We start from the raw sequence: 11,381 nt of genomic DNA, 5'->3' as shown, positions 1-11,381 counted from the left end.
TAGTGGTGCATGGATATTCATTTTGCAAATGTAACTATATGAAAGTAAGTATCAATATGTTTCTCTGACATTCCTATTTTTTAATTTTAATTTTAATTTTTTTCCTGTATTTTAGGGAAGGGTCTACAGGGTGTTCAGGGTCTCACTACTAGATCGGACTCATAGTGATCCACCTGTTTACAGCCTCCCAAGAGCTGGAATTACAGGTACGTGCCACCACACCCAGTCTCAATTGTTGTCTCAGTGCACCCCAGGGGCAGGGCCAGCAAGGTAGACCTGGGATCGAACCTCCAGCCCCTGTGCCTTCTTGTAGGCACTTTAATCCACTGGGCTATGTGGCCAGCCCTGACTTTCCTGTTTAAAATATGCACGCCTCTATCATACCTACTGTCACACAGAATAAAAATCTCAAGATAAACCTTTAAAAATAAACAATATTAGGTGCTTGTTTAGGATGATTTATCCAGTTCTATAGAACTTTTTCAATTCTCTGGTAGGTTCTGAATTAAAACAAATATCAGGAAGAAATCTCATTAAAAGAAAAAAAGAACCTGACAAATCTGAAGTTTGATTGGTGTAAAAAAGATCAAGAAGAATTTCTATGGGCTCAACGTCTCTCAAACTTCATATTAGAAGTAGCTGTGGATCTTTTAAAACTTTCAAAGCACAAGACACTTTCTAGCCTCATTAGATAGTGGGGATGCTCTGATGGGTGTCTTGCTACAGTATTAGAGCTTTGCCCTTTGCATTTCAAGTATTCATTCATCTAATATCTGTCTGAGATTAAAATTAAACTTTCGAATAATGTCGATGTCCATTGAAATTCTTTTTAGATTTTGAGTTTCTCCTTTTGAGAAGTTCAAATTATCTGCAAAGATTGATATTTTAGAAAATATATCCTTTCTTACAGATCTTGCAGAGGAGAAAAGTGTATTTTCAATGGATATATATTATTTCATTTTGGAATTATCACATAAGTAAATTAGATTTTTAAAAATCTAATTTATGTGAGAATTTTAGTGATCTTGTTTTCTTACTGAAATATCTTGCTATTTTTTCTCACAGCAATAATTGTTTCAGGCTTACTCATGAATTATTCCTAACTATGTTGGAACAGCTGAAATATGAAAGTAAAAGAAACAGATTTTTTTCTATAAGAATGAGGCTAAAAAAAAAAAAGCACAACTAAACTTCTAAAATCTTAGCCTTCAAATCATCCTTCAATTTTCTTATTACCTCGTTTAAAGTAGTGCACAATCTTTCAAAAGATATAAAAGATTGATGACAATATCTTTGCATATTCTCTTACTTTAACTAAGTATAATTGAGAATTCTCTTCTTACAGTGGTTGTGAAAAAATAGAAGAATTTTCTCTAACACTAGATAAAATAAACACATAAATCAGAGTGTGAGATTGCAGAATGCTGGACTATAATATTGATATTGGAATAGATCACATAAACACAGGGTCAACAATGAGTCTATGGATGATTATATTTTAAATGAGTTTTCTCAAATTTCGGAACTGATAAGTGAAGAATATATTTCTAAAAATAGGAAAATATGAGTCTTGCCTCTTTATTCGATTGGATTGACAATATATAATGTATTTTGGCAAGAATATGGACTTTTTGGTCCTCGTTGTATTTTTGTCCTTTTATTTTTGTCATGTCTATTCATGAAAATGTTCCTGAAATGGCTTGTATGCTATTAAATGTTGATAGCAGGTAATAGGAAAGGATATTGAATAGACACTATATGAACAGAAGCTCCTGGATGGCATTAGAGACCTTGTGCAAGTAACCCTAGAAAGTTCACTCACTGGCTATAAGATGATACAGTAAGAAGATGGCCTTCTTGATCCATGATACCCACCTGCCAGAGAATATGCCAACAAACTGCATTAAACTCCTTCAGAACTGAGATAAACAAATTTGTGTCATATAAGTCACCTAGTCTACATTATTCTGTTCCTCAAATTGACTAAAACAATGGCAGCAATTCTAGTAAAAATGATGAGGATGAATTCATGCTGTGTGCATGTTTGAAATAACTTTGATAACTGGACAATATTGATTTTAATAAAATGATAAAAGTCTATGTCAAAATTGATAGTAAGTTTTTCTTTTCAATGATTTTCTTCTTTGAAAGGAAAAGCCTGAGTTTAGTAACTTTTGGCTAGTGGTCATATACTGTCACTTTTGACTAAATGAAATTGAAGCTTTCAATCTCTATAAAAGTATTCAAGGAGAAAGATGAAAGAAATTTGGTTAAATACTGCAAACAATAGATTCTGAGCCAACCATATGAATTTTTGAATGAATATGAATGAGTTATTTAAAAATATATAAATCCTGTTATCACCTGGTAACGGAAATAAATAAAATGCTCTTAAATTTACTTACAATGGGAATTATATTTTGTCATATGTAATTAAATTCTGAAGTCAAATGTTGTTTCTAAATAACATTAGAGGGGCTGGAGAGATAGCTCAGTAGAATAAGCACTTGCCTGGCAAGAACAAGGGCCTGAGTTCAATACCCGGTTCCAACAATAAATAAATAAATAACATTAGAGAAGCTCGGAATTACTGAGCTGAGTTTCTAGAGATGTTGATGTTAATATTATAAAGGTGTTTCAAAAGACAAGGCTAGACACTCAGAGGTGGTCACTGCTTCCAGGCTTGCTGCAGCACATAGGGAACCTCTGAAGGAGGAAACATCTTGTGGGGACCTTGGACTTCTAAAACTATTTCAACACTAAACTTGCACAATGTCTTTGAAACCAAGAGTAGTAGATTTCAATGAGACATGGAACAAACTCCTAACTACAATCAAAGCAGTTGTCATGTTGGAATATGTCGCGAGAACGACATGGAATGTTTGCTTCTCAGATGTCTATGCTTTATGTGTGGCCTATCCTGAACCACTTGGAGAAAGACTTTACACAGAAACTAAGAGTTTTTTGGAAAATCACATTTGGCATTTGCACAAGAGAGTTCTAGAGTCTGAAGAACAAGTACTTGTTATGTGTCATAGGTATTGGGAAGAATACAGCAAGGGTGCAGATTACATGGACTGCTTATACAGGTATCTCAACACTCAGTATATTAAAAAGAATAAGTTGACTGAAGCTGATCTTCAGTATGGCTGTGGTGGGGTAGATATGAATGAACCACTCATGGAAATAGGAGAGCTAGCATTAGATATGTGGAGGAAATTGATGGTTGAGCCACTGCAGACCATTCTTATCCAAATGCTGCTCCGAGAGGTCAAAAATGATTGTGGTGGAGAAGACCCAAACCAGAAAGTAATCCATGGGGTTATTAATTCCTTTGTTCATGTTGAACAGTATAAGAAAAAAAATTTCCTTTAAAGTTTTATCAAGAAATCTTTGAGTCTCCCTTTCTGGCTGAAACAGGAGAGTATTACAAACAAGAAGCTTCAAATTTATTACAAGAATCAAATTGCTCACAGTACATGGAAAAGGTTTTAGATAGATTAAAAGATGAAGAAATTCGATTTCGAAAATACTTAAATCCAAGTTCCTATACTAAAGTAATTCATGAATGTCAGCAGCGCATGGTAGCAGACCACTTACAGTTCTTATATGCAGAATGTCATAGTATTATTAGACAAGAGAAAAAAATGACATGGCGAGTATGTATGTTTTACTCCGAGCTGTGTCAACTGGGTTACCTCACATGATTCAGGAGCTGCAAAATCATATCCATGATGAGGGCCTTAGAACAACCAGTAACCTTACTCAGGAGAATATGCCAACACTATTTGTAGAGTCAGTTTTGGAAGTACATGGCAAATTTGTTCAGCTTATCAACTCTGTTTTAAATGGGGATCAGCACTTTATGAGTGCATTGCATAAGGCTCTTACATCAGTAGTAAATAACAGAGAGCCCAAGTCTGTTTGCAAAGCACCTGAACTGCTTGCTAAATACTGTGACGACCTATTGAAGAAGTCAGCAAAAGGGATGACCGAGAATGAAGTAGAAGACAAATTAACGAGCTTTATTACTGTTTTCAAGTACATTGATAATAAGGATGTTTTTTAAAAGTTCTATGCAAGAATGTTGGCAAAACACTTAATTCATGGATTATCTATGTCTATGGATTCTGAAGAAGCTATGATCAATAAACTAAAGCAAGCCTGTTGTTGTGAGTTTACTAGCAAGCTACATTGGATGTATACAGATATGAATGTCAGTGCTGATCTCAACAATAAGTTCAACAATTTCATCAGAAAACAAGACACAGAAATAGATTTGTAAATTAGTTTTCAAATATACGTTCTACAGGCTGGTGCATGGCCTCTCACTCAGGCCCCTTCATTGACGTTCGCAATTCCCCAGGACTTAGAAAAAAGAGTACAGATGTTTGAATTATTTTATAGCCAGCATTTTAGTGGATGGAAACTAACATGGTTACATTATCTTTGTACAGGTGAAGCTAAAATGAACTATCTGGGCAAACCATATGTAGCCATGGTCACGACGTACCAAATTGCAGTTCTTCTTGCCTTTAACAACAGTGAAACAGTCAGCTATAAGGTGCTTCAAGACAGCACTCACATGAATGAAAAAGAACTGACCAAAACAATTAAATCATTGCTGGATGTGAAAATGATTACCCATGAAACAGAAAAGGAAGACTTGGATGCAGAATCTTCTTTTTCATTAACTATGAACTTCAGCAGTAAAAGAACAAAATTTAAAATTACTACATCAATGCAAAAAGATACACCACAGGAAATGGAGCAGGATAGAAGTGCTGTAGATGAGGACTGGAAAATGTATCTCCAAGCTGCTATAGTTCATGTTATGAAAGCACGAAAATTGCTTTGGCACAATGTCCTTATTCAAGAGGTGATAAGCCAGTCGAGAGCCAGGTTTAATCCCAGCATCAGCATGATTACGAAGTGCATCGAGGTCCTGGTAGACAAACAGTGCACTGAACGTAGCCAGGCATCTGTGGACGAGTACAGCTACGTCGTGTGACGTCACTGCCCCAGTGTGGGTGCAGATCGTCCTTGTCCTGGCTGGTGCGTTCCTGGGAGAAGAAGCGGGCGTGTGCCTCCGTAATTTGGCCATTTGGCAGCCTCTGTTTTTCTGCTGTTTACAATGTCACCAGTGCCACGTCATGAGCGTCAGAGAAAATGCCTACAGATATTTCAAGCTCATGTCATCATGACATTTCTTAAACTTTATCAGAGTGAGTGAAGTGTTGCTGGAATCTGGAAATCGGTTGAGTACCGTGCTTTTCTCCCTTCACGTTTGCAGTTGATGTGTGTGTGTGTTTTTTTTTTTTTAAATGTATCTTAAAGGACATAAAAATTTAAATATTGTAATATGACAGATAACCTAATAATTGTATCTACATCGAAATGACAAACATGATATTGCTGCTTGCCACATAAAAAAATAAAGAAATAAAAAAAATAAAATAAAAAAGACAAGGCTAGTCAGGCATGGTGGTACACGACTGCAATCCCGGTACTCAAGAGGCTGAGGCAGGAGGATCATTGCAGTTTTCAGTCTGGGTTACAAAGTAAGCTCAAGGCTAGCCTGAACTACATAATAAGACCCTGTCTCAAAAAAGACAAAAAAGAAAAAAACAAAACCAAAAAGCAAACAAAAAAGAAAGCCAAGGTTGTAAATAACCTTGTTCGAAAACATCCCAGGTTAGGATACCACACGGAAAGATTTACTGTGAAAGACTTTGAACACTCCTGAGAAAACTACTTAGCAATGACATTGCAAAGACCTTTGTTGTATTTACACATTTATGGCAGCAAAAGAAATAGAGAGAGGAGGCTGGATGAGGGGTAGAGTTTTGAGCTGTGCCTAAATAAGACCTGCTGATCAATTTGATATAATTACTTAATGGATAAGACGAACTTACAATGGCTCCTCAGCTTTTGATTGAGCATTTCACAAGGATGTCAGTCATGTTTCCTGTTACAGAATATTAGGGAAAACAAGACTTTTATGGAGATAAGATTGATGGGGAAATAAGATTCAGGATCGGACATGGCAAGCAGGAAGTGCTCATGAAGTGTTCGGTAGAGATATCAAGACCTGTGTGTGTTTGTGTGTGCCTGAGGGAAACGGGGGTCCAGACCAATGTAAGGCGACTGATCAAGATGATCTCAAAGTTTGCCTCGTTTGATTGCACATTCAAGGGCTTTCTTCCTGACCTCCCTTATCATAGACCATTTACTTTAGAAAACTTGTCATTATAAATTCCCATTAAGATGTAGATCTTTTTAAAAGCCTCCACGGATAATTTTACAGCCCTATTCTGACTTTTTCCATGACCTAGGACTAACCCCTGGAAATGAAATCATCAGAGAAAATAAGACCCCTAGCCTCAAGTCTCTAGAAAAGAAGAAAAATCTAAACTTAATGGCTTCCAATTAGCAAGCACAAATGGCCCGATTACAGAAAAAGATTCACAGAGAGATTAGGGAATAACTCAACATGCTCGGCGTCTTCCCTCGATCAAGCCCCCACACTCACTTGCATTAATATAATAAATCATAAATCTAGACCTTTGTTATTATTATCTGAAATGATTAAATTTGAAAATGGTTAAAAATGAAAAGTCCTCACATCTCCTCCCCATTTAATTAGAGGGCTTTTGCTGAACAAGATTCCTAACTAGATGGGATAGGCAACAAATAATGAAAACATGGATTGAGTATGTAGTAAAGGTGAAATGCTACTCAAGTGTAGACCGTGGACTAAATTAGATGGAAGGATGAGATAGCATGGACGAAGGGAGGCTCGATGAATATAAAATGAGCACCAAGTGAGTTGGGGGCTTGGGTGGTAAGGACACATGCACAGCCATGGGAGACTCTGAAAGTGATTCAGCTGCCAAGCTCCTGCATGAGCTGGGAAGTGGGGGCAGGAGGATTTTGTAGGGGCTGCATGTATACAGGGAGAAATAGTGAAGTGATGTGCACTTCAAATGCTTTGTGCTTTCAGAAAGTAGAAAGAAACATGGCTCAGAGGAGTTAGCAATCTCTTTTGTTGTCTCTAGATGTGAGGAAAATGCAAAGGAAATTAAAAGTAGAGGTTTTTAAGAGGACTAGGTAGAGCCTGTGGCCTCAGGAACAAGGATTCAGGCTTTGGAGGAGTAGGCACACTTTTTCCATAAAGGGTGAGAGAGCAGATATTTTAGGTTTTTAAAGTCATATTGTTCTTATTGGAGTCTTACCATCCTCAATGCCAAGTTCTTCTTGTCTTTCAAAAGAACTGGATGAAACAAGCACAAAAAGCAGCAAGGTTTTATGTTTACAAAAGGTAGAAGAAACATGCTCTGTAAAGCTAGCTTGGGTACAGTCAATGTAGGAGAAAAATGCACTCTATGCTATGCGCAAACTACTGTGAAAGAGAGGGCAGCAGCTCTAAGCTCCATGTTGGCTATCTTTTCATATCTCCCACTCTTCAGGATGATGTCAGGTATAAGTGATACTATCAAATCTCTGCTCCAGCTTTCTGAGAAGAATAGAGAAGTCTTGGAACTCTGATTGCTTCCACATGCAGGGCTTCGGGAACTGTTCTGAGTGTGTGGCCCGAGACGTTGCAGTTACCAGACAAAGCGTACTTCCCCAGCATGTCTGCCTTACCCTAATCTCTGGCCTCAGTGTGATCCCTGCCACCAATACTGAAGTGGAAAAGCAGCCATAGATCTTATGAAAGTAATAAATATTTCCATAAAACTTTTATCTGGAAAAGAAGCTACTGCCTTAAGGTTGCCTGTGGACCCCATTTCATTGATTTAAGGGTTAAGCCAACAAGGTGAACTGAAGGACAGTGATGCCAAATCGTAGAATGGGAACTAACTATGAGGTCTACAGGAATCAGTGGAAATCACTGGGAGGTGGTGGAGGATGTGTGTCGAGCTAGGAGATACAGAAATGATGGGGTAGCTGCTCTGAGTGAAGAACATTTCTAGGCATGGGGAATGTGCACTTTGTGCTGCTGTCCTTCCCTGATTTTGAAACCATATTTGTTTTCACAATGAATTAAATCAGTAGAGATATCAAAGCTAAAGACTGCCAACACCACCACCACCACCACCACCACCAGCAGCAGCAGCAGCAAAGTACATGTTCTTTCAAAGTACATTCAGGCCTCCGTGTCAGTAGAAGTTCTGTTTCTCAAAAGGGTGCATCCTTCTGACCAGGAACAGGGCTAGTGTCAGTGACATGGAAGCCAGGGCATCTGTGGGAAGCTGGGCTCCCTGTGCTGGAAACTGGACAAGAGAGGCAGGGACTCCCTGTGAGAAGAAAGTAGGAGCTGGGTGTGGTGGCACAGACCTGCACGTCCCCGCTGCTCTGGAGCGTCACAGCTGCAGGGAGGTGACTAGTATTTGTCCTATTTACCATTCTCTAGGAAAAGCAGCTGAACCCAACCTGGCTCCCAGTATTTATAAGCAAGACATCCACGCAGCACAATGCACAGCTTCTGTGGTGCACGCCCCAGATCCTGTAAGAATGAATGGCTCTTTCTCTTAGCTTCAGGTAAGAAAAGTCAGTCCTCAGTTGTCACTTCCTGTGAATTAACATTCCAATCAGGGGCAGCCCACATCCTGTGACTGTTCAGCGTCAGGCGTAAAGGTCTGTACTCCCTGCATGAAACTGCACAGACTGGGTGTGACGAGGCCTCGTGGAGGTCACATCATGGATCACCTCTCTCCTTGCTCATTCTTTCTTCCCTTTCTTTTATCCCTACAGCTGTGGATCCAAAGAACATTCCTTTACAACTTCCCACATGATAATTTTCATCTCCTCTGCTTCCTGGAGAATTCACAAAAATGACATGTATTAGTTAATAAGTTATTTTAAAAATCACTATTTGACCAAGACCTAAGTATTAGAAGGGATAAATGTTCAATGTGTCCATTTATAGAGGTTAAAGCAGAAATAACTGTAGAGTTAAAATAGAAATGCACGATATGATGGCGACACCCACCAGTGCAGAGCACCTGATGCACCACCTTCTCTAGAGGCGGAATGAAAATTCATGGAGCAGCACTATAGAACCTTTGCTAATCAAGTGTGTGGCAGCCGCGACGACAATGACTTCACCTGGGAGCTTGTTAAGCCATCAGCTTCCACCCAGACCTACTGAACCAGTGTCTGCAGTTTTATAAGATCCCAAGATAGTTTCTATTCACTGATTTAGATCAATGATTCTCCAACCTCGATGTGGGATAGAATCACCTATGAATTTCGAAAAAGAATTCACGTCCATGTCCCATCCCAAATAAATTCCACTAGGATTTTGGGATATGGGGTCTGAGTGCTGTATACTATAGAAGTTTGTGAGACCTTTTCTAATGAGTAGTTAGAATCAGGAAACATTAACAGGTTGGGTCTCTGAGGCTCCTTTTCTCCTTCTATGTCTTTGATCAGTCACAGATATCTATCAAATCCTTCAAGTTCTCATCACTAAGTCTCCGTTTTCTTTTGCTGTTTATTTTGTCTCCTTTCCCCCAACCTTAGAAAATGGAAATAAGAAATCACACACTGATTAATTTTTTTTATCATCTGATTTCAGCTGCTAGAAATGGAAACTTTCCATCTCCTCTTCTCAAGGGGCTGCTGACTCACAAATGATTATGGAACTCAGCTTCTAGGCACAGGATCAATGCTCACATTCAATCCCTTTCCAAGCCTGTTTCTGTTTGGCTAGATTGATTTTCAATTCAAACGCATTTAGGGGGTCAGTCGATAAGGTTTTGCCTTAAGGCACGTCATTCAATCCCTGCTCTTCCACAGTGGCTTGAAGAGAACTAAAGGAAGAAGCACACAATAGCTGCACTGGCACCCGATTCCTGGGGCATTCTTCCTGCCGGAGCATACAGCTACGGAAGGCAGGGGGAGGCAAAAGTCCATTACTACCTTCCACACCGAGTAGGAAATCATTTATAGAGCAAACCATACAGATCCACCTCAAAGCATATATTATTAAATAAGACGATGAACCTGTGGCACATAGCAATTTTAAGCATGTCTGTCAGATGGCGTCATTTCCCACATATTCTAGAAACCTTTCATTAATTGCAACATATCAACAAAATGTAGAAAAAAGAGACTGCACTTTAATATATAGCAGTCATTTAATCCAATATACATTACAAAATCTATAAGATCATATCCAAAGTGAAGTTAGTTGGCATGTATGTTATTTTCTTAGGAGGGTACTGAGCAGAGAATACAGGAGGAATATCAAAGAAGCAAGGAAACAAACTAAAGTCAAACTGTAAGGAAAGTTCTTCACAAATGATCACCCAAGTGGTACTCAGGGACTGCAGGAAACTGTGTCCCTGCACCAGATGCTTCTCGTCCTCAAGCTGATTGTCTGCGGTGTGTGCAGGAGACCAAGAGCGGCACTGGAGACAGTGGAAGGAAGCAGGCGTAGAAAGACATTTCATTTTCATGTGGAAGACTGCATGTCTTCGCTTTCTATAAATATATTCTGAGCACCATTCTATCTTAGAATATGTTCAGGATGACTTCTAATTTTAAAGAGTGACAGTTGATTATCCTACATTTACACTACCTATACCTGGTTGACACATACTGACGTTTTTCTACCTATTTATTTTCCTTCATGAACTTCTTTCTACCCTTCTGTTGGCTTTAGCTTTCTCAAGTTTCCTGTCACTGGACACGCCCATACACACATCCTCTAGGTGCTCACTGCCTTAATGTATCTGACTGAGATTTTCCATGTTTTAAAATTGCCTTGGCTAAGGGCCAATGGATAGCTCAGCGGACAAAGCTCCTGCTTTGGCCAATGGGGGAACCAGGGTTCAATCCGAGGTCTCACACATGGCACAGGCCCTGCCCCTAAGTGCACTAAGCCAGCGACCAAGTCCAGACGTGGTGGCACATGCCTGTAATCCCAGGGCTGGGGAGGCTAAAAACAGGAGAATCACTATGAGTCTGAGCTGCGTAGTGAAACACTGTACCAAATACATAAATGGAAAAACAAAACAAAGAAACAAAAGTCATAGTAAAATTGCCTTGGCTAAAAGAAGCACAAGATCTAGAAATCATTTTATAAATACCTTCAAAATATTTAAAAAAATTTTTGAACTGTATTACTTTATTTCCTACATTAAAATTCTACTATCTTTTTCTGATGATGCACATACCTAAGAGAGAAATTCAGGGCTGATTTTAAGAGTCACACAGATGTGTGTGTGTGTGTGTGTGTGTGTGTGTGTGTGTGTGTGTGTGTTGGCATTACTGAGTGAACTAAAAGGTTTTGCGATTATAGCACTATATACTACTAGTTATGATTAAAACATGTTCATTTGGGGGCGGGGAGATGGCTCAGTGGAATAAGC

General features: G+C 38.9%; 1 pseudogene; it reads left to right on the top strand.

Annotated features, from left to right (window-relative positions):
• Positions 1 to 2,757: 2,757 nt before the first annotated feature.
• LOC101579204 lies at positions 2,758 to 5,011 on the top strand (annotated as a pseudogene).
• Positions 5,012 to 11,381: the final 6,370 nt, after the last annotated feature.

Source organism: Octodon degus, unplaced genomic scaffold, assembly GCF_000260255.1.
Source record: "Octodon degus isolate 3935 unplaced genomic scaffold, OctDeg1.0 scaffold00102, whole genome shotgun sequence".
Taxonomy (NCBI): domain Eukaryota; kingdom Metazoa; phylum Chordata; class Mammalia; order Rodentia; family Octodontidae; genus Octodon; species Octodon degus.
Note: the sequence above shows the minus strand (reverse complement) of the source record. Positions and strands in the feature narration are given on the sequence as shown.